The sequence below is a fragment of the Agrilus planipennis genome, unplaced genomic scaffold (assembly GCF_000699045.2).
Source record: "Agrilus planipennis isolate EAB-ADULT unplaced genomic scaffold, Apla_2.0 scaffold29, whole genome shotgun sequence".
In the NCBI taxonomy this organism is placed as follows: domain Eukaryota; kingdom Metazoa; phylum Arthropoda; class Insecta; order Coleoptera; family Buprestidae; genus Agrilus; species Agrilus planipennis.
Genome location: NW_020442462.1, coordinates 1,321,289 through 1,347,344, shown reverse-complemented (window position 1 = coordinate 1,347,344; position 26,056 = coordinate 1,321,289). Strand labels below are relative to the sequence as shown.

The following is a 26,056-nucleotide window of genomic DNA, read 5'->3' as shown; positions in this document are numbered from 1 at the left end:
TTATTTTAAACCGTAAACTATCAATAACTACAAGGAATTAGAATTAATACATAATAATACTCACTCTTAAATAAATATTAATTGTTGTTAAATAAACATTTACTGTAATACACTTACTGTATATACATTATACTATAGTATATAAGATGCCGGTCACTAACAGCTGACAGTAATACCGATATGCGCATGCGCGCCTTTCTATTCTCATAGCCTATCGCTTCGCGAGACGGCAAGTTGTAAAACGTGTCGTTTTATGGCCTTGAGATTTTACTCTCATCGAACCCAAAGAAGTTTCACTTCAAAAACAGTGCCCTTTTCAGACTTGCAGGCAATGTAAATGTAAATTACATATATTTGTTTTGTTTATTTTTTTCGCCTTATTATTAGCACTTATTAAGCAATTAAAACAAAAAATATAGTACTTGGATGCTCTGAACATATTGAATTAAACAGGCAGTAGCCCTTATTCGACTTGCATTGTAAATATTGATATGCATTTATATTTTTTCTCTTTTTTTAGTCGAATAACTAGCACTCATTAAGCACTAATTAGACTGATCCATGATTAGCTTCGCCTGTCAATTCTTTGTATGTTTTTGGTAATGCTAGTTTTAAATAAAGCTTTATATCATTGTAGCTTTTTAAGCTCCTAAAAGAGCGTCAAATTTCTAACTTTGACAATAAATAAGCACTCAATGAGCACTAAATTTTCAGCAAACAGTTATTCAATTTTGCTCACATTACAATGCCAGCTTTATATCCTTCATATTTTAAAATTATTACAAGTGGTTAAAATTAAAATTGCCCATTCCTAGGTTCGCTTGTTGCCATTTTTACTACAGTAAGTACTATATAGTAGTAGATATTTAACCATTAACTACTCGCTTTTTCATACTCAACTTGTATTTTCATATTTTCTTTTTGTCGTTTCATAATTTTTGAAAACCTCTATAATTCAAAGCGCATTAACGTAAAAGCCTTTACCATTTGACTATTCTTCTTCAAAGCACATTGTTCGGTGTCGATGTGTTTCGTTATTTGTGTGTTTATTTGTACATTTTTTATCGTAGTCGTAGTTTGTATTTATTTTGTATATATGCATATCTGTATGTTATGATTTCTGTTGCAAATATTTAACATCAAATTGTGCTTACACACAACTTTGGGGCCTCTTTATGACACCCTTCAGGTATGTATCCAACGTTGGGAAAGTCCAATTGACTAACTCATCACGTCGGGCTTTCTCTGGGTACCCGAAGGGTGCATAACAACAACCAAAACGTTAACCAAGAGGTCCATTTTACGTTAGGGGCATTTCCTATTTTTGTACAGACTATTTAAGTCCTAAACAACAAAATTTAGAAGTTCAGCTCAGTATTCCAATTCAACTATACCAATTTAATGCAAATTTTATTCAATGTCGAAAATTCATAGTCCAGGATCCCTGGTACATTTTTGCACTTGATTACTATCAAGCTAATTTTCCGTGAGTAGCTTTATTTTGATGAGACGCCTAACAACTTCTTGTAAGAAACTTTGATTGTGGTAGCTAACAGAGACAGCAAGGATAAAATATGTCGGTTTGATGATACTCAAAAATTTATTACTAACTGGGGTTTTTTTTTGTTTAATCTCAAGATAATTATCTAAATTATTCGAAAAAATATTTGCCCTACAAAATCTATGGTCTGATAAAAGAGTCCCCTCTTTCCAACATGTACCGATAACGAGGTCATCATAAATGATTACTAACCACATGATTTTTTTTTTTACTTAGTTAATATTTATATACGATCTCCCAGTCCTTCGCTCAGAAATTGTTAATACCACAAGACCATTTTTCTCATTACTAACTGTAGGACAAAAATATTACATAACAGGTTAGTGTGTTCTCTGCCCAAATGAAACAATGTCCTACAAGAAAACAGGTATGTATCACTAGTCCGACAAAAATAATCATTTTTTCGTTTGCTTATTTGTAACATAAGATACAGTGGAAAAATCTGCGTATGCATACCAGTGTGACTAAGCTGTTGCAGCAAAATACAGAAACCCAAGCAGCACAATTTTTTTTTTGTGATTTTTTTTAAATTATTATTTATTTAGTGTCGCTCAAACAATTTGTTAATATTTTGTAGAATTTAAGTTGACGATTATTAATTTTTTAACTTCTTGTTGAGTGAAATAAATTATTTTTTAATTTCATGAATTTCAAATATATATTCAATGGTAGGACTGGAAGAACGTACCACGCAATTTGTAGGACAATGTGACTATTAAATTATATAAATATTAACTAAGTAAAAAAAAATCAGCTGGTTAGTAATCATTTATGATGACCTCGTTATCGGTACATGTTGGAAAGAGGGGACTCTTTGATCAAACCATAGATTTTGAAGGACAATTATTTTTTCGAATAATTTAGATAACTATCTTGAGATTAAACAAAAAAAAACCGCAGTTAGTAATAAATTTTTGAGAATCATCAAGCCGGCATATTTTATCCTTGCTACCTCTGTTAGCTACCACAATCAAAGTTTCTTACAAGAAGTTGTTGGGCGTCTCATCAAAATAAAGCTACTCACGGAAAATTAGCTTGATAGTAATCATGTACCAGGGATCCCGGAATATCATTCAATGGAAGTAAATACCAAGTATTTTTTCAATTCAATTTAGATCAAGTTACTTTTTTTTGTGTATCTGTGTACAGTACAAACCATCTTTTAATATCGAAGTGTGCAACCAAAAGAACCTTCTTCGGTGGGATACCGTCACATTCAACACCATCAACAATTATCAAATCAAACACACATAGTATACTATTATACCAGCAATATTTAAATGTGTATTTTTTTGCGTGCACAATACGGCAGAGGGAGGTTACGGGAGCAAAAAATTGATCTAGTCTCAGAGTGTTGCCTTTTCCTACCGTAACCTCCGTCAGAAACTAAATTAGTAAAAATAAATAAATTAAAAAAAAAGAACTAAACACTGTCATAAAGACTATTTTTTTCTAAAATACATCTACTCACAAATGGAATAAACTGAGAATATCTGTTAATGCTAGTTTTACCTAGTAAAAACTAACTTGACTAAAGCGGAAAATTAAAAATAATTTTTTAACTGAAATCGGGTATTTACGGTAACATAAACTTGATTGACAGTTGAAATGAAAACGTCACATTGTAACACGTTAGAACATACAATGTGATCATTGTAAAAATATTTCAGAACAAAAAGACTTCGTAAGAGATTTCAAAGTTGATTGGATTATATGAGCTATCATGGCATTCTCAAATAGTAACAAATTATTGACAGGGAATACTTAAAATTATTTATAGGAAGGAATTAATCCTGCTACGGGTTAAAAAGGTCGATGCAGAAATAAAACCTGGCCAAATAATACACTAAAACCTAACCTAACCTAACCTGACCAAATAATACACTAAATCCCAAAAACAAACGCGTATCGACACGTCAGGCTTTAACTGAGAATTACATCTTGGTAAGAATTGCCTTTATGATCTTTCTTCATGTATCATGGTTCATTTACATTCCTAAGAGTAACTTTAAGAAAAAAGTAAAAAAATTTCTTAATATTTAGATTTACACGTTTACAAGTCAGTCAAAAACATCTCGTTTTTAAAAATTAAAAAAAAAATTGAGCAACCTCTATAAATTGATACAACGACTTGTTTTCCGAATATTTACAATTACGAAAGTAAACAAATATGACGAAGAAAAAAATTAACGAAAAAGAGAAACAACATAAAAGCGATGACAAATATTTTTGATTGGACTTACTTTTGATGAGCATTATTTAAACATACTAAATTAATATACTTACATATATTTTCATGCCAGATAAAAAATAAAAAATGATACTTTTTTTAAGCGCCCCTAACATACCTACATGTATAATTTTCAACGAGGTCACTATTTATACTTCTCATAGAAAAAACCGAGCACATAAAAAATAGTACTTTCAAAAGGCATTTTCTTTTTTTTTGCATTCAAAATATCATACTTCAATAAGCATTGAATCCTTTAATTAATAAACTGGTAATTCTCATTGTATCTTAATAATATCTTAAGCATTTCAATTATAATTAGTGTAATAAAATTTATCATTTGATATAAGTAAACAATTTTATCTTACCAGGTGTTCAGCAAAGTAATGTCTTATCTCCATATAGTACAAGCAGTTGTTTCTGAAACAAACAGCAGAAAATAGATATGAATATTCGTGAAGAAAAACGTTTTCCTTGAATTTGTAAAATATTAACTAGAATTCATATTTATCTATCTAAATCTTCAACTTTATCTTTTCCTCTTAAGTAACAAATGAAAAATATACGTAAGCACCTGAATAAGTATAAAATACTTAAATATAGTAACTAGCCAACTTTACATTACAGATATTATATACAAACAGTAATGCGCATTTCTTTTCTATCGATAAATAATAACTTCATTAAGTAATAACAAGAATCGACACAAGTGTTTACACTCTCCTTTTCTACGGCGTATCCAAAGCCAAATGATTTGTAACTGACCTATTGCCACTTAATATAGAGATAAAGCAGAAACGATAGTGATAATCAAAATATAACGTACGTTACGTATGTGACTATTCAACATTGAGGACAATGTAGCGTTACTCGTGCAGTTTAGGAGGGTAGCTTTAGGCATTACCCTCCATAGGAAGTTAAAGTGGGGACCTAATCCCGCCGCTGTGATTGTCTAATAACTACTAATTGTTTTTAACAGACGTGTTTTTGCAATAACAAAAAATTAAAATAATAATAACTGAAAATTTTTTCGAGAAATAGTAATGTTCAAATTCAATTGTATATTCTTTTATTATTATTTATTCGACATTATAAAAATAAGTATTTAAAATTTCAGGATTGTTTATATGAACGCAATAATTGTATTAACCCATTTTACTTATCCTACAATTAATAAAATGGAGAGTTGGATGCGCGCGTCCCCATTTAAAAATAAAATATTTATGTAAATTTAAGGATAATTCACTTTACGTAGCAGCCAGCTCAATTTTGGTCAATATTTACGCTAACCGTAACGTCACTAGTGAGATTCGTGACGCTTGTAAAGGTAAGTGCACTTACACTGGAATTGGTCAGATGGCACATCACGGAAAAATATAAAATATACGCAATCATATAATACAACGCACATTCATGCGGACGGAACAATCCGTCATGACTCCGACAATCAGAATTAAAATCCGTCCGCTTCGTACGTACCGTACGTACCCATGCCGATGATGTGCGATACCTGCCGGAATTATTCCGATAGGTTTCGCACATATTACGTATATGTATGTAATCGGACAGCGTCATTATCAGGAACTCTGTTCTACACTAACTAAATTCGGACTGTTTTCGTATTTTATATTGTTAGTCGTTCCCACTCGCTTACATTTAATTAGGGTTTCCATGTTTTTTAGATGTTCCATATATGTAGATATCTTTAAAATATATTACAGAGTATTTTTAAACTTTCAAAAAAAAAATGCCAATTCCAATTAAATTTGTGACTTTTGTGCATTATGCACTGATATTTTATTATTTAAGAAATTTATATAAGAAGTGGACCAAACCAAGTCCATATATATATACATAAATTAATAATTAATTTGTTACTATTAATTTCAGACAACCTCATTTTCTTTCTTATCTCCATTTTTACTTCATAAAAAAATATATATTTGTGGTAAATCACAATCACGTTTATATTGTTTGCAATTTTTCCATTAGTACTTTTAAACGATCGACACTAATTAATAATAAGATAAATTCCGGAAATTGATTCCGACGTACAGTGCGTTGAGACAAAATAAAATTCCGTTCGTCCGTTCCGAGATAAATACATACTATTGATGAGTGAACAGATAGTTTACTGGCTAGGTGCTTCCATGAAAATAGGGCAACTTTATGATGTGATTAGTCTTTACTATTTTTTACATACTGTACAATTTTAAATTAGTGTGATTTATAGCCGATACATAGAATAATTCATGTTTAAAAAAGTCAATCACTTTGTTTAGTATTTTAAGATAAATTCAGGATTTTGTAAATTTAGACGTCTAGAGATTGACACATATAGCTAGAGAGTAATATAATATTTTTTAAGGAATTAATGTAATAAAATAAGACTCACACACAGGCGTAGCTTCACTTTTATTAGGAACATATTTTAGACAGTATTATTATTAATTTAACTTAGAAAATGTTACTTTACAATACAATCAAGTGTAGCTTCAGCTAAAATTCTTTAAGATAAGGTAAAAAATAAAACAAACGAGACACATTGCTCTATGAGGTAATAATTAACAAAAAAGGCTCCTTGCCTATAAAATAATCAATCTCAATCAATCAATCAAGCGCGGGTCTAACGGATTACGGACTGACGATTCAGAAGAAAACCTACGAATAATCTGTTCGGTTATATATACCACAATACCTACGGTCATTTAATGAACAGGGCTTACAAAACAATACTAAATCGTTGAGAATTAAAAACAATTGCGTAGGTACTATTTAATATAAAAATTGCTTACCGAGGGACTGACAAAGTCACTGGAACAAAGCGTGCTCGCACATCTCACGCCGCAGTTGCACTGAATTACAAAATGGCCGACGCAAGGCGAACGGCATTTGCAGATAACTTCATGTCTATACTTTAAAATCAACTGATTCTCATTCCCTCATTCGCGATAAACGTCGCGTAATTTCAAAATTCCTAAGCGGCTAGGGCCTGATGGTTAAAGTCGCGGACACATTATTAGGCAAATAATCATATTTTTAACTGTCTTAAATAAGATAAAAGTGTACAAAAGGAATGTTTTTTAGATATTGGCGCCCGAAGGCAAAATTTTGGTAGGCGGACACGGCTAGGGCCTGATATTTGTGATAGTTAAGAAAGTTTTCTAAAGTATAATTCTAGATTATTTCAAATATCTTAAGGGCAATAAATAAAACATATATTAAGCAGTTACCTATTAATTAAAAAGTAAAATTAATTTAATTTAATGCAGTAAAAAATGCCTGTGAGTTGCCTATTTTCATGGAAGCATCCGGCTACAAGTACGCATAAAAATAGTATACTTTGATTCAAAAGAACTTGCCATGATTGCAACATTACACACTTAGTTTTTTGTGGTTCACATTGCACAGGTATACTGTTGAACATTGTCATATAAAATGAATACACCAATATAAAACATGATAATTAAGTAAATGTTTGTATGTCTGAAAGTTCACCGTTTTCGAAAAAAACGCAGTTGAAGGTACAAGTAAATTCAATTCCGGCCCTGATATTGCAGTACGACAACGCAACGTTGCATTCAATAAGGTAGGAATTAGCAGCATCAATGTTGTATTTATTTTGTACTTTTTTTTGCTCATTTGATTAGATTAAGTATGATTCACGATGTCACTGTCTGCCTGCATAAGTTATTTGTCCTTTTAACGTTGTCAATCACTCATTTGTACTGAGGTGAGTGTGTCACTCACACAATGGTACGGTAGACCTTTGTGATGCGATCCTGATAAACGGCGAATGTGAATACAGTATTAATGTAACAATCGAATTATACAGTTATAATAATTAAAAAAAAAACATGGCTTCCTGACACAAAATACAACAAAAAAGTGTTTTTTCAATCCAGTGACAATTGAGCTCGCAAATCGTCTTTGTAAATTTGAACGTACAAATTGTTTCATTACGGGCCTGGATCTAGGCGACTAACGTCGCTCAGCTGATCTAGTGCGGATGTAACAAGTACCTACCGGGAAGAAGCCGAATGCACTTCCACTTTGTAAAAAAAAGGTAAAAGTGAAAAAGGAATGCGTACCTTTTATAAAAAAATGTTTATATTGTCCGCCATTCGCTTCAATGCAACACTGACAGCGGCGTACACAGTTGGTGCTAATTTTGCTAATTTTGCGAAGGGTGTGCGCACTTTCATGAACTGTTAATGTAAATGTGTAGTGTGAAATTTTTGCAATTTATTTCCTTTTTGGTAATTTTACTTCCAATGACCCGCAAAAAGATAACGCACCCTGACTAATACTTCAATGATGGTTTGGAAATTTACCTTAATAAAAATAAAATTATCCAAATGATGCTCGTTTGCAGACTAATGTTCACGTAACTTACATTTTTTGTTCTTTTGTGTTGGTACATTTAGGTAGTACCTGCCTATAACGTACTTATTTAATTTATTTAGTCTAAATATTATGTGTAGTACTAAATTGTTTGTTTATCTTAGACGTTCGATAATCGGCAATGTTTACAATCTCGATCCATGTAGCATGTAGCTGCAGTTTTTATCCCACTACGCTATCGGCAGACTCTTACATATGTTGCCAATTCACGCACAGAACCGGCTTCGGATTGTAAATTACTGTGATTTAAATATGAAAATTACATTGTTACCATTCGAAATAGAGATGTATTCACAATGTTTAATTCTAGGAATCAATTAAAATATTTTTAACACTAGGTATTATATGCACCCATTCATCTTAATTGCTTTGTTTTAGCATGAATAATCCAATAGCACATACCTATTAATAACTTAATAACCTGCAGCTGTTCTTTATCATAAAAAGACAAATTTAGCCTCCTTCAATCAGTTTATTTAGATTAGAATTATGTGTTCTGTAAAAGCACAGAAGCGTGTTACAATATGGATATCGAAACCATTAAATAGATAAACCTTCTTTCTTTAAATCTCGAAAACTATTCGAAAGAATGATTCAACAAAAGTGTGGCCCTTAGGGGTCATCCATAAATTACGTCACACGAATTTCATAATTTTTTGACCCCTCCCCCGTCCTTGTCACAGCTGGTCACATTTGTGAGACTCCCCTCCTTCCTAGTGTGACGTCACATATTTTGCAATTTTTACATCTAAAAATTATTGAATTAAAACAGCAGTTCCGAAATTAGTTTTATTTCTATTTAAATTATTTAATAAAATTAACATTTCAAGAAATTAACAAAAACAACGATTGCTATACTACACTAGTAGAGCGAGTGGCGGACAAAACAATTTGAATCTTACGTTTGTTCAGATAGAGTTGCTNTAGAAATTATTGAATTAAAACAGCAGTTCCGAAATTAGTTTTATTTCTATTTAAATTATTTAATAAAATTAACATTTCAAGAAATTAACAAAAAAAAAACGATTACTTATATTAATTATAGGAAAACTTAATCATCTTGAGCCCATGGATATTGAAACCACCCCTTTAAATTGTAGAGTTGCAAATGTTTTTAAGTTTTTTGTTAATATTGCAAAGTTCGTGTTTTAACACGTACATTTTGAAAATTTTCAAACTTGGGACCCCTCTCACGCCCTTGTCACACAATGTCACACTTCGTTGACCCCCTCCTTCCCCCTTAACATGTGACGTAATTTATGGATGGCCCCTTTTCCCCGGAAATTTTCTCAACAGTTTTTGAAATACATATATTTCGTATAACTGAGGGCCGGATAATCGGGTTTTTACTGTATATGTTTTAGAAGGTGGTTTAAAAGATAAAAACGTAAAACTAGTTGTAATTAACTTTGTATGGTACTGTTTCAATTTATTTGAGCGTCGTATTATGAAGAGCACAAATTTGATACACTTTCCGAATATTAATTGGTCCAATCTCTCAATAATATACGCCTATAGGGTACTGTAATACAAAGTGACAGAATGTCCAAATATAATAAGCCGTTACTTGTATTTTTTTTTACTGACTCTTGATTTTATGCTTTACCTACGGCGAAAGCAAACAAAGTAATCGTAAGCTATTATTCAAGACGAAATAGTATTTACCTATACGTAATAGTGGCCTTCGATAAAATTATTGCGCTTATCATTTCTGATAACGCTGCTATAATATAATCAAATTATATCACGTGCTGGTCTTATGACAGAGAATTCACACAGATTACTGTTGCTACCATTTATCACATCCGATCTTTCATTATTGGCAATCTGTCAAGAAGTGAAATAATAAATGACGTAATTAAATAAAAAACACGAAAAAACCCGACTGTGGTGTAAAAAATACAGTTTAAATGATTAAATACATTACAGGTACAACTAAAAAGTACAAAACAAGCAGATAAGACTAAGAGTCCATTACATTTTCCTTACGTTGGAAAGTTTATATTTAATACGTAATTAATGAGATTAGATAAAATTATTACAATATATTTTTAAAATAAACTAAATTTAAATGCAGGCGGGGCTCATTCCTTTAGATTTACCTTTTATTTTATGTCCGAAATGCTCAGGATAGGAAAGAATGGAGGTGCATGTCCAACCAGTCTTAGGACTGACGACCTTATGATGATGATGAATATCCGAATATTCAGTTTTCAAGAAAAACCTAGTTTATAGTACAGGTAACTCCAATTCCGGACCTGGTAAAGAAATGGTAACGTCGCATTCAATTAGCTAGTGATTAGCATCATCGGAGTTGTACTTCTTTTATATTTTTCTGCTCATGTACTGTTTCTTACATTCAACCTATAGTAGCTTGTTCTTTTAATATTTAAACCGTGTATTAAGTAATCAGTGTGTTAATCAACCAATGTGCAATTTAATTCAATTCAATTTAAACTAATTCAGTCACACATCAATCATTGGAGTAGGTCAGTATATCACTACAGAACAGTAGTTGTTACAATAGTGTGATACGATACTTATTTACGGGTGTGAACCATATCCCCGTGCCGCTTTACAGGTCGAAATCCTTGGTAATAATAAAAGAACGTTAGCTCCTCTCATATGACAGTATGACAAATTTTAAACTGTATCCTTATCATTTGCAGCGAGTACAAACCTTGCTTGAAACCACGAGGGATTTGTGTCAGTAGTTTCGAAAAACAAGAAGTGCTACAGAGCCTATTTTTTATCTAGAGTTTTGTTTATACGCAAATGTTGCTACACGCGGGACGGAATTTTGAATTTTAACAAAGTATAGTTACTTAATAACGATGTGAGACAAAACCATATGTCGTTTGTCGTTCACGATTTCAATAACGGTTTTCAATAAACGTTTGATGCGAATTTTTAGCAGATTCACTGTTCAAGCCGTTAGTTCTACCTGCGGATTTAAATGGTACAATGTATTTGACTTTTTTACAATAAACTTCCGATGTAGCAATGCAACTACGTAAACGTTATGTTATTTTAACTTGATAGTGCACCACCCTCGCTATACCTTGACCGACGTGCATTCCCGATCCAAATCTAAATCAGCTAGCCTTTATTGAATGTGCGTGTACCAAACCCGAGTGCGTAACTCTAATGATTTACACGACCACGTGATAATCGCTGCAACTGAAATATGCCAAATGCCGAACGTTTTTGAACAACTCAAAAATAGTTTCGATAAGCGTCTCGAAGCAGGGTACTTAATTTGGAACAATTTTTGTAATAGACGTATGTGTATGTTTAGTTTTGTTACTCCCGAAACCAAAAGTTCCTCCATATGTAAGCGATAAGTCACTCACAAACAAAAATCAGTAAATAATCAACTTTTGCTAATGGCATGACTGGGCTATTGGCAAACCACCCACAAAAAAGATAACGCACCTAACAATACCTCAACGGTAGTGTGTATCCAGATAATAATCGTTTACCTACTGATAATTATGTAACCTGCATTTTTTTTCTTTTGTTCTTAATGCATGTTGAGGCGTAATTTCCACAGTAGTGCATGCTATCAGCGACGAATAAATGTATTATTTAATTCATTCATAATAATAGGCGTCTAAACATTATGTGTAGTAGTTGTTTGTTTATCTTAGACGTTCAATAGCCATCACTGCTTATATTCTAAATTGAAGTAGCTGCAGAGTTTTTATCTCAGTTCAATATTAGGCACACACCTACGTTGACAATTCACGCACAGGGCCGGCTTTGAACTGTAAAAAAAATGCCCTTAACCACGATGCTGATCTAACCAAACGGTTCCTTGTTGCATCTAGTTTATACCTTCCAAAGCTCTGCACTTATTTCAATTCCACACTGTACAAAAATAAGTACAAGGATGGCGTATTCTAAGCATATGGTGAACTAGCTGCTTAAACTTATGTAGAATTGCACAACTTGCATGGCTTCAATGTGCTCAAACGGAACTAATTATAAACCAATGCATTCGGAAAGGTATCTCTACTGTAGTGTTCTATTTAGAAAATGTTTATGTATTCTTATGGCTAAAGCATCACTATAATAAAACACTAGTCCAGGAGCCGGCGACACTGAAAACACATTGTGGAGTAAAATAAGAGTTTGATATGCGTAAATTTAGGAAGTTGAAAAACTATTAAAAAATTGTTATCTGTTATCAAAATGTAATAATGTTTCACTGTAATCGCGGCTATTCATTATTTGTAGTTCATTCGGTAGAAAATTTCCTACCCTTTCAGAAAAAAATCACGCAAACCATTTATTTTGTTTCATTTAAGAAAACATCTTGGTGTGCAAACACAAAAACTGCAGGAAGTTGTTAAATAGACTTGTTTTGGAATAAATGTTTTTATAGAATAAGATGTCTTATCCCTTTCTTAGATTTAAAATAATATACGGATATTTATTAAAGGAATTACTACTCCAGAAAGTATTTTAGCATCCATTGTGTAAAATATTCTTATCGTTAGTCGTTTTATTTTGCAGAATCTTATTCTTATTTTTTCCCCTTTACTTGTGCTATATAACATTTCTTCTTGCCAAATTTCATTATTATTATAAGTCAACGGGAAGTACTCTATAGGTGAGTGCCAAATATGAGGCATAAACGGCCGTATCTTTTGATTGCGTTGATTTAGAAGTTCGATCTTTTCACGGCTAGAAGGGATTGCAGACCTGACTATTTGATTTGATATTAATTTCTATTTGACATCTCCACGCATTTCTGAGACCGACAGATAGACGGTCAACGAAGTGACCATATAAGGGTTCCCTTTCTCATCTTGAGGTACGGAACCCTAAAAAGAAGTTCGCATGTGACTTCGGAGAATTCTTCACACACCACCACTCTTTCTTATCCTAAGCTAATCTTCGTATTTCCATCAAACTAGAACATCCCCTATCCTTAATTACCTGTAAACAATAATCTATTCTAGGTCAACCTCTACTCCTCCTAACTCCTGTTTCTACCTCTAATATGTCTCCGACTACACCTTCATGCCTGAGAAGGTGTCCTGCCGACTTATCTCACCAATTTCTTATTGACTTCCAGAGAGTCTGCTTGTCTCCTATTCTTTTTAATACCTCTAACGAATACATTCTAAATAATAAAATCAATATCCGCGATGACAGTAAAACAGTAATCCATTTATATAATAGTTTACTCTATTAACAATATTGCATACCAAGCTTATTTTATTCGCATAATTTTTAACCATTAATATTATATATAAATGAAATTATGAGTGCTGTCAGCACAGGGCAAAGTAGTATTTAGTAGTTAGTTTCAGCAATTTCTTATGCTGAAGTGTACGATGTGTTGCATATCTATTTACAAACAATTCCTTTAAATTTAATTTTTCAAACAATTTTTAACACAAAGAAAGTGATTAAACAAATTGTTCACAAAAGTGAATTTTGACCTCTCGAAGCAATGGTGCTAACAGTTTCGAGCTCACAGTGACTGATAGGGAGGAAGAACTTAATTCGCATAAAATTTTTTCCATATGATGCGGCCTTTAGTGTCACCTGCCCCTAGCTTAGCTACGTATTTACTTATTAAATTCTAGGAGGAAACATTTATGAACGCTATTATATATTTAATCTCACACAATTCTATGACAAATTGCATCTTTTGCGCAAAAATAAATGAAATCACACAATTGAATGCATGCATGTTTCCTTAATAATTTAATTCAGTAATTTAAAAACGTGGAAAACAAAAGTAAAGCATTCAAGATTTAATTAAAACGAATTGCACATTTGAAATCAGCAATTCAAACAAGACCTGTAGTTTTGGAACGGAAACTAAATTAAAATGCAGACCCTCGTTTCAGTTACTCTTTAAAGATATTCCGATTTCCTTGCTTAATTTGCATAAATTAATTCTATTCAAATATTAGCCGAAAAATGGAGCTACAAAATTTGCTTATCAGGCAAATTAGTTCTGTTAATATAATTAGCGACTTGTTATAACAATCTCATATCCGAATCGTTAGGCATTATGAAAATAAGTATAAGTTACAGTATCACCAAATGGGCCCTTATCTATTTAACGAATGACGTCACCAACTGTATTTATACCAAGGCAGGGCAGTTTCTCCTCAGTGTTGAACTACATAGCTTAGACAACTAATCTAATTACGCTATTTGCATATTAGTAGCTAGTACATTAAAAGTTCTTTGTAATTAAATAAATTTGTTTTAAAAACTCGTTCACTTTATTCGGGTTCAAAACTGGCGCAGTCAGTAGGATTTGCTGAACAAGAATCTTCTTGAACATCCAGCGGCACCTTTCCTGGAAAGAAAATCTTGGTGGATTTCAATCCTTAACAGCAAAACCTTCATCACAAAGAACTTATTCATCAACACTCGTTAACTGGAGAGGTCGTACGTAAGTAGAGTTCCTTTCTTTGTTTCCTATTTTTCCTGTTTTTGAATTAAGGCATTTTTATATTTTTCGCTGTTCATTGAGAACAATTAGTCTAATAAGCATTTACTATTTTATCGCATTATTTTTTCTTGAAAGAGAAATATTCTAATTTTGTGCAAATATCTAAGAAAATAATAATAATATAATAAAAGAATAATAATAATTAAAGTTAAGTCACATTCTAAAATAAATTTATTCTAAAGAAAAAGAAATATGGCAAACCCAACTACAGAAATCAATATTCCATGGTTAGAAGCTAATTTAAGGACTATTCCGCAATTTTCAGGTGATAGTCGATTGCTAGAACTTTTTATAGAAAATTGTGATGCAGTTTTTCAAATTTATTCTTCACTAAATAACGTAACTCTGAATAATTTCGTCCTTCGTCATATTAAAAATAAATTAACAGGTAATGCACAATTAGCAGTGTTAGGTAGACCAGAATTGTTATCTTGGGATTCTCTTAAACAACTACTCAGGGATTTATTTAGTGATAGGACAGATATTGTATGTTTAGAGTATGAATTAATGACCGCACAAATAAGAAAAGGACAAAGTTGGCTAGACTTTGGTTTCTTCTTACAACAGAAACGTAGTTTAGCAATTTCTAAACTAGCAACCCAAAATTTAGATCAGAATGCCCGTTTGGCACGAATTGATCACTATAATAAATTAATTCTTCAAACCTATCTACACCAAATGCCTAGGGAACTTCAATTTAGATTAGAGGCAAAAAACCCTCAAGATATCGAGGATGCAATTAACTATATTAAAGAAATAGAAAGTTTCGACTTAGTAGACAGACTATTAAAAAGTAGGTCTCAGAATTTACCTATAAGACAACATCCTAAACCATTTTTCCAACAGTCACTGACACATAGACCACAACCTCAATCGTTCCATACTTTCAGACCTAATTTTAATAACCAACAAAATCATAATTTTTCTTCGTTCCAACAAAATTCTAATTCATTTCCTAGGGGACCCATACATTTTCAAACAAGACCTGTACAAACAAGATTCCCGACAAACGCACAAGTTTTTAAGACAAACAGACAAGAAAACGTTTGGAAACCTTCAAAAAACCCTCAACCTCAACCCGAACCAACACCAATGAGTGTAAATACTTCCAATGTTTCCCGTCCGCAAAATCATAATTTTCCGCGACAAAATACTTTCCGAAACCATTTTCAAAGTACTGGTCCTAGAAATTTCGTTTCAGAAGAACTCCATAACAACGAATTCGTTTTTGAAAATCCTTTTGAAAATTCCCTTCAAAATGAAAATTATGAAAATCGCTTTACGCAACATTCATATAATAACGATCAAAATTATTCAGAAACTATTTTTCACGAAAATAACAAAACTAACAACATAAACGAAAACGATCATTTTACTGACACTAATACGCATTACGATTATGACCAATTAAAGTCTGATACAAATTTTTGTTACAAGAGCCTGAAGAAGAATGCAAGGTAATTACTGAAATTAATCACGTAAAAAACAACGCCCCTTTACCTTACATAGAAATAGAAAATCCTCCTTTAAGACTTTTAATAGATACCGGTTGTAACACCTCTATAATAAGACCAGATTTAGCGCAGAAATATTATCCTCATGAAATTTTTTATAGCCCTTCAAAAATTAAATCTCTAAGTCATGGTGAAAAAACTATTAATTATAAAGCTAGTATTCCAGCGTTCAACGAATTCCAATCAAATAAAAAATTAACTTTATTATTATTTAATTTTCATACTTATTTTGATGGCTTAATAGGATGCAATGATGTTGTAGATTTAGGATTAGTCATAGATTTGAAAAACAAAGTTTTATTTAACAATAATATAAATATTCCGATAAAATTTAGGACATCAGAAATTTCTCATGAGATAAAGATTGAACCACTCCAAACAACCTTATCCTGTATACCAGTAAATATTAACAATGGAGAAATAATAGTCCCACAAACAAAAATAGATAAATTAATTATTCCTGAATGTATATCTACCGCAAATAATAATTTAGCTAAAGTTGAAATTAAAAATCCCACGAACGATCTTATTTGTATTCGATTGACTAAACCAATTGTTTGCGAACCATTTGATAACAATAGATATGAATTGTTTCATGCTAAGCTAACATCCGACTCAAATTTTCGAAATTGTGATAGTAAAGTAAATATTGAAGACTTGATACGAACAAATCACTTAAATAAAGAAGAATGTGAAGCAATAATTAAACTTTGTCACAAATATAGCGACATATTTCAGAAACCGGGTGATAAGCTTACGTTCACTAATCAAGTTAAACATGAAATCAAAACGAAAGACGAAATGCCTGTTTTCACTAAGTCATATAGGTACCCCTTTGTCCACAAGGCAGAAGTTCAAAAACAAATACAGGAAATGTTAGACAACGGTATTATTCGACCTTCAGATAGCCCATGGTCAAGTCCAATTTGGATTGTACCAAAAAAATTAGATGCCAGCGGAAAACAAAAGTGGCGCATTGTCATTGATTATAGAAAGGTAAATGAAAAAACCATTGACGACCGTTACCCTTTACCAAACATCACAGACATACTAGACAAATTAGGACGCGCGCAATACTTTTCAACAATCGATTTAGCATCAGGATTTCATCAAATTGAAATGCAATCTGACTCCATACAAAAAACAGCTTTCAATACAGAAAACGGACACTGGGAATTCTTAAGAATGCCCTTCGGTTTAAAAAACGCGCCTGCGACGTTTCAAAGGGTTATGGACAACATATTAAAAACTTTGCAGGGTAAAATTTGTTTTGTCTACATGGATGACATTATTGTATTCAGTACCTCGCTACAAGAACACATTCAAAATTTAACCCTTCTTTTTGAACGACTTAGGGAAGTCCAGATGAAGATTCAACTAGATAAATCTGAATTTCTTTGCAAAGAAGTTGAATTCTTGGGACACGTAGTTACTCCTGAAGGTGTTAAACCAAATCCCCGGAAAATAAACGCTATAAAAAACTTTCCTATTCCGAAAACAGTTAGGGAAATTAAAAGCTTTCTAGGTTTGTTAGGATATTACCGACGATTCATAAAAAACTTTGCTAAAATAACCAAACCTCTAACGAAATGTTTAAAAAAAGGAGAAAGAATAGAATTAACTTCAGAATATATCAACGCTTTCGAACAATGTAAGACACTACTTTGTAATGACCCTATTTTGAAATACCCAGACTTCACCAAACCATTCATAGTAACGACGGACGCCTCGAATTATGCTTTAGGAGCTGTTTTAAGCCAAGGTGTGATTGGTAGCGATCTACCTATCGCATATGCTTCACGCACTTTAAACCCCGCTGAATGCAATTATTCAACAATTGAAAAAGAACTTTTGGCAATAGTTTGGGCAGTAAAACAATTCCGACCCTATCTGTTTGGCACTAAATTCAAAATTGTCACGGACCACAAACCTTTACAATGGTTATTCTCGTTAAAAGAACCAAACTCGCGACTTGTTAGATGGCGGTTGAAGTTATTAGAATACGATTATGAAATAATTTATAAAAAGGGTAAAGCTAACTGCAATGCAGACGCTCTTTCACGCATCGAAATCAATGCGGCGGAAAACGAATCAATTATTGCAGACCCAGACGATCTGTTAGATAGCGAAGATGAAAACTATTTTGACGACAATCGCACTACTGATAGTAGTAAAGACTGATGACGACTTCATCTTAACAAACATCCGCTCTCCGATTCTACCAGTCGAAAGGGGAGATATTAATTTAGTTACACATTATCATAATTTCATAATCCATTTAAATTTTACTGACATTCATAATATAATGTTTAGGTATAACAAAACCCTCGTAGAGATTAGGAATAAATTTAATACAACTAGCAATTTAAGTCAATTATTAAAAAAGTCATTGGATAACTGTATAAGTCATTTTAATCTCGTTAACGAACTTTTAAATAGTTTTAAAACTGTAGGACGTGAAAAAAGAGGATTACTAGATATCGTAGGTAAAACTAGCAAGTTTCTTTTTGGTACACTCGATCAGGACGACAAGAACGAAATTATTAGAGACATTCAAAAACACGAAAACCAAATTAAATATTCTACAACTTTGATGAATACCTTGATAGAGCATTACAATACTTCTATAAAAGTTATTTCTGATAATATGCACAATACGTATGCACATGTAGAAGAACTAGAAAAGCTAGAAGCTTCTGAATTTCGTAAATTAGATAATTACCTGTCAATCGATAATCTCTTACAGCGAACCAATAACGGTTTAGATGTAGCTTTTGGAATTTTGAACAAAATTAGGATAGGATTAAGTCTGTTAAGATTAAATAATGTAGATGTTCAGCTGTTACCTCTCAACGAACTATCAAAGTTAATAAAACAGAGCGAAACGCTCTATTCAAAGGATAGAATTATGCAACTGGATAACCTAAATTCGTATTATCATATTTTAACTGGTGAATATTTTCTTAATAAAAACATAGTTGTNTTCTTCAAACGATTTTATTTTGGGTAAAGGCTTTTGCGGTCAATAGGTGAACTGGTGCTATTCAAAAGGCCATCGTCGGTTGAAGTTGCTTCCTAACATTTCGGTAGCACAAGTGGCGAGCTTCTTCGACATTAGAGAAGGAAAATACTCTTACTTTTACCTTTTTTTTACAAGGTGGAAGTGCATTCGGCTTCTTCCCCGGAGGTACTTGTTACATCCACACTAGATCAGCTGAGCGACGTTGGTCGCCTAGATCCAGGCCCGTAATGAAACAAATTGTACGTTCAAATTTACAAAGACGATTTGCGAGTTCAATTGTCACTGGATTGAAAAATTGTATAACACTTTTTTGTTGTATTTTGTGTCAGGAAGCCATGTTTTTTTTAATTATTATAACTGGGACACCCTGTATAAAGGACAGAGAGAGCTTTCTAGCTGAAGAGTACCCTATAAACATTAAAGAACATTCTTGTCGAATTCATTGAATTCGTTGTTATTTGGCCGTTTTGGGATACAGCTGTTTATTACCTTTGCCCTTGGTCGGCTTGGATTATATATCCCATGACCAACCATTTCAGTACTCGCCCCTGATTAAAATTCAAATATTAAGAAATAGCCTTGAAACGTATACTTCTGTGAAACCCAAGCAGGTACCGATACCACCCCCTTGGAGGGAAAATAGTAGTAGAGAGACGAGACAACTTTAAATTTTGAATAAATAATTGCACTTAGAGTAGTCAAAAGGATCAGTCAACATAAACATTTATCATCGAATGTCACGTAACAATTAACATAAACAAATTTATTTGATCAGCATAAACACAAACCCAATCATTAATATTAATTTTAATTATTAACTAGTTTTGTTGAAGTTGTTGTTATTAATATATTTCAAACGAAAGAAGTGGCACGGCAGGGATAATCTTTTCATTCTCTTCTGTCTTCATTTCGTCCATCTCATCTTTCTCACCCGAACCACCACCCACCCATTCCCACGATTCCTGAAGGCAGGCTGAAGAGGGCCTTCCGCCTTACCTTCCGGCGCAGTCTGGAGGGACTGCCCGCCCACCAGCATTACTGGCTGGTGGGAATGAAACACCCAAAAGTTTTTTTTTTCTAACAGGACGAACGACACGCAGAGGACGCGCGACATCGTCGAAATCTTTTTCTTCTCTACATACATACGCCAGAATCGACTTGCGGGATTTAGCTTCTTGTACTGTTTCGTTGTTATCTTTTCCAGTCTTAACCACTAAACCAATCATAACGAAATTTTGTACAAATAGTTTCAGATACAGAAAAGCCCACATGGTAGCTTTTATCCAAAAAATATACTGTTTCCAAGGGGTAGAAAAGAATGTGGTCGATTTCACGCCTTAACTACTCAAAAAAATATACTGCTCCCGAGGGATAGAAAAATTAGTTTTATGTGGTCGTCGATGGTCTGATACGTATTCAAAATCTAGTCGTCTGTAATTTTAGTACTGATGGAACATGGCAAACAATATTTAATCATATTGTTTGTCTCCTCCACAATAATTAGATTCACTAGTGTGACTTCATCCCCTCTTTAATAGTTTAAAATTGTATGTATTAATTTGTAGTATCAAAATGTCTCAACTAAATGATATAACTAGCTAACGAAAACATACGTAGTTGAGTTTACATTATCACTTACTTCAAAAGGAGATTCTTAACATCTTTAAGAACACCCAGGTCGAAATAAATAAAAATGCCCTAATTTAGTGTTAAGACCCAGTTCTGAAACGTTCTCGATCATTTTGACCTAATACACTTGAGAACATTTTACTATATAGGGTGTCCCAGTTATAATAATTAATATTTATACCACAGATTCCTACGGACATTTGGAACATAAAATGTTATAACNTGTTGAAGTTGTTGTTATTAATATATTTCAAACGAAAGAAGTGGCACGGCAGCGCAAAAACGTAATAAACAATTCTAATAGATATATTTCCACTTATTCTAAACGGGTGTTTGATGACTGATGGGAGACCCGTAAATCCGCAAACCCATCCAAAATTGTATTTGTCGTATGTACACATCGGACAGACAAGAAGATACGACAACGCTACACGGAACACATTAATAGCTGCATAAAAGGTAAAATGCACTTAAATTATACTCAACATCTTACCGAATATCAACGTGAAACAGGACCAATTAAAAACACCCTTAAAATTATACATAAAGCACCAAAACGTAAAAAATAAACATTTTACAAATATTATCCAAACAAACAAACATAAACATACAAATATATAACCAATCGGATATCATATTCTCATCACTACAACACACACAACACTAAATTTAAATCTAGTTTGACGATGCCGAAAGGCTAGGGCTGCCATCACCTAAATTGCCGACGCCGGGTAAACACGGCAAAAATCCCGGACATTTGGGCGAAATATGGTTTTTTTCCCGGACACCCCTGAAAAAATATATTTTGCAACAGAAATAAAAGCATCATCATAATTTAATTTTTATTCAATTATACAGCTCGTAATTAAAATCGAATTAACTACGTATGTAACCGCAACAAATAATAGACATTTTTAATGTAATTTAAGCACTCTGAGAAAAAACCGTGTGTATGTTTAGCAAGTTTCTTTCTTTCGTCTATTGCTGCGTGACTAACGAAAACGATCTATCTACGATCGCACTGTCAATGAATACATCGCTTATCTATAAAAAAAGTTGGATTTCCCCTGACAACAAAAGTCACTTTTTAAAAACCGCTGCCGGACGGCCCCCGGACGCCCTTCAAACTAGGACAAATCCGGGGAATCCTGAACGGATGGCAGCCCTACGAAAGGCTAAACTGCTGTTGCTAAAAAATAAGAAAGTTCGTAAGTACAGAATATTTATTTATTTACTATTCCTTTATTTAAACATCGCCTCCTATAGAGACATACAAGATGTAGGTATATATAAGAAATAATCAATTTATAACAACGAATTTGGTTAAACCCTACATAAATTTTGTTTTTTGTCATTCCAAAATAATCAGGGAAAAATCAGTTAAATAACAACTCAATATTTCATTTGAGTGTGGTGTTACCTGCGAATGATGAGGATCCGTGGATAAAGAAGGTTAGAAATGAAGACGTAGTAGCTAAAATAGAAAAACAGAGTAGTCTATGGAAGTCAATAAAAAATAAGAGAGATAGGTTGGTAAGACCCCTTCTTAGGCATTCAGGTCTAGTCGGAGAGTCGCAAATAGTTAAGGATGTGGGATGTTCTAGTTTTTAGCTCAGGTGAGTTTCCCAACCAATTTTACGATTGACGATCTTATGATGTTATGATGATAAAATATGTGAAGCCACACTACCTTTCCAAGTAAAGTTTTTTCCAGCGTATCCAGAAGCAGTTTGTTTTCAACGGGGTCCTTTTCGATGATCAAATAGGCCAGGGTAAGTGTTACTACTATACTGAGCCTAATTCTACTTAAAATACACAATTGCTTTAAAATGCATGCGCAAGTGAGAATGAGATTCCCTTCCAACATATGTTCAGAAAAGCGAAATGTAAAAAGGAGAAAAAAGTTGAAATGCTTTCAAAAAGTATGTAATAAAATGATTTGGGATTCAATTTTGTGGGAAATAAAAGCTTACTACACCATCTTCTGAAACGTAAAAGATTTGAAGACACGTTTTGTCATTTTTTAAAAATCAAATTGAACATTCTCTACATCGTGGGAAGATATTTACATCATCCGGATACCCGAATACGTTGCGTCATCTGGGGTATGATCCGCAAAATATTCTAATAATATTGAAAATTACTTTTCAGTTACATTTCTTACACTTGTTCATCAGTTATTGATTCGTATCTAGAGTGTAACATTTTGTCATGAAAACCACTATTCATTAACGACAATTTGTAAAACTCAAAGGCTTTGAGCTTAATATGTTAATTAATTAAAAATTATTAATATGATAACCGAATAAAAAATAAATATCCGTAAATTTAACTATATGAAATTAATTCTTTCTATAAAAAAAAAAATGTTAAGCAAGATTTACGAGTTTTCGTGGTTTATAAAACCAATGGCAATAGTTAGCAATTCTCATTTTATTTTTCACATTCATTAGAACTTGTAAACATACATGTACATACCTATGATCTATTTTTGTAAATATTATCGATTAAAGTTGTTTCTGTTTATAACAAAATTCAAGGAAATGAGTATTTTTTCACATACGAACGAAAAAAAATAATTTTCAATTTGTTATTCAAATTCTCATAATACTTACTGACAATCTTTCTGTTTCATAAGAACTACCTACTGACTTAAATTTTGGAAACATGACGTATTTCTATGATTTGATAATTCTTCATTAATAATAATTACGTATTAGTTAGTCAACAATCAAATGCTAATGCTAATTAAATAATTTTATGAAGACACATACAATATATTGTCGTCTAACGATATTTAATGCTAATTGTAGTTAAAAACTCAATATTGTTCTTTACAACGCGGTCCGAACGCGGCCAGCCACGTTATATACACCGGCCATTTTATATTTCCATTAAAACTGTTGTTTCTTGTTGTATTCGTTAGCGAGTTATCTCATGAATATGATAATATCGTATATTTTAGCATTGTTACATGGCTAACTAGTGGAAAATGATTAAAAAGAAGAAATAAAATAACAATTAAGTAATGACTTTTTGTTAGATTTAAGGTTTTCTAGTGGATATAACAAAAAAATATAATAATCTAAATAAGGTTTTGCAAGAGCAAGATAATTTAATAAAAAATTTATTGAATGCAAACTTAGAAATAATAATTGTTAACATTTTTCGACTTCCCAAAAAGTCAATCTAGAAATTTTTGAAAATGTGCTAAAATTTAACTGCATGCATTATTAGAGGGACCCAGTACAACTACTGATCTAGAAAGCATTGGTGTCGATTTGGTAACCAAATAAAGACATAAGAACACTCATTGGCCTTTACTCCTTTTTTTCATAGAGAACTAAGGGAAGAAATAGTATATACTGAGAATTAAAGTCTAAAATCAAAGCACTGAAGAAACCCAAACACAAAGTTGAAATATTAAAAGGGATTATAGGAATATCCAGAGGTAGTTAATTTATTGTTTAAAGAATAAATACAGAGCAAGAGAAATAAGACCCAGTTTGGAAATAGCCGTTCAATTAATAGAAATATTCCGAAACGTACACTGCTTATGAGCTTCTTTCCCATAGTAGGCGCTCAAGCAAGCACTTTATAAAAGCAACACATGATATCACATTCATAATTAAAAAAAAATATGAGAAAAACTGTTGTAAGATTGATGCACACAAATAGTTAAACCCTCATAATGTCTTTCTGTGGCTAAGAAAAACAATGTCACATTCTTTATTACTAAGGTGTGGTTTTGCTTTAAAGTAATGTTGAGTTTGATAAAAAGTCGGCTGGTGTGAAGGCATACACCCCAACATGTTTTCCCTAAAAGTTGTCCCAATAAAATCATTATTAGTTATTATGTTTTAAGGACTCCCTTAAAGAATTAGCACGATTTTGACAATTTTTAGGGGTTGCTCATAAACTTTAAAAAAAAAACGAAAAAATCGTAAGATATCAATTTTTTTCTAGTAAGCTTTTCAAAATCTGAGCTTAAAATATGATCTCGTAAAGGTATAGGTACAATTTCACATAAAATATAAATATACAGATACATTAAAAACACAACAATATTTAGCTTTCTTGAATTGGAACGTATATTAGGTAATTAAGGATCATATAGTTTAATTCGTAGGAAGATAGGTGTATGTTTATATATAGGATATTGTACATAAATATGTAATATATACGAAATTCATTCATGGAAAAATATATGTTTTTATGTGTTCGTCGTCATTTTTCACACAACACATATTTCGCAAATAGTTAAGGATATGGGTTGTTCTAGTTTTAGGGAAATGCGAAGATTAGATCAAGATAGGAAAGAGTGGAGGTGTGTGTCCGACCAGTCTTAGGACTGACAACCCTTACGATGATGAAAATCGGTCGTTAGATCGCTGGCCACCTGATTAGCCTTCCACTTCGAGGGTCGTTTTTGAAAATGATCGCCGCAGTTATTATGTTCACTTATTGTCAAAAATTCTTCGCATAAAAAAATGTTCGAAATGTCATGTTATTGTTATACTTCATTGGGTGCATCTTACTTGAATTACATACTTAACTGGAAGTGATATCGCATACCAATAAATCATCAAACAGGCAACATGCAACGTACGACACGCCATAAATATCGCAAATACAAAGATTTATGTGGCAAAAACTTCACAATCACGTTCGAGTCATTGTATACCAGTCGGTGTACGCACGTGTTTTGCAACATATAAACTGGCTATTTATACACTTCCCATTGAGATTTTTGGGCCGTGCTTTAAGAAGCAATATTTTCGTATTTACTTAGTGTATCGCGCCTAAGAATAACAACAAATGTCAAAATAAAAGTATGAAATTTTTAAAAAAATATAAAGTAAGGTTAAAAGTACTATTTTACTGCTTCCTTTTCAGAATAATATATATAACACAAAACCCTTACACTGAAACTCAAAAGATATCAGTTTCTTCATAACACACAGAGTTTGAGCATAAGAAAGATTGCAACTGACATGTATTATTGGAAAGAGAAAACATTATTGTTAATGAAAACTTTGAAATGTCTAGATCAGAGCCGGGCAAACTTTAACTTCGCAGGAGCCGCTACATGAGGTTAGTTTGAGTCACTCCATACCCTTCAATGAGTACGAGAGAGTAAGCAGTAATGAATAATTTTGTTTTGTCTTTTTCTTCTCCCTTCCACTCCCATATCAAGCCCCTTCATCCCGTA

The 26,056-nt window shown here is 32.5% G+C and overlaps 1 protein-coding gene across 1 annotated transcript in view; it reads right to left on the bottom strand.

Annotated features, from left to right (window-relative positions):
- The window catches only part of LOC108744480 (LIM domain transcription factor LMO4-B), a gene marked incomplete at its 5' end in the record, with an annotated part of 151,005 nt that overhangs the window by 85,951 nt on the left and 38,998 nt on the right, over positions 1-26,056 (bottom strand). Inside the window, 1 exon segment of the mRNA XM_018480268.2 lies at positions 4,160-4,211.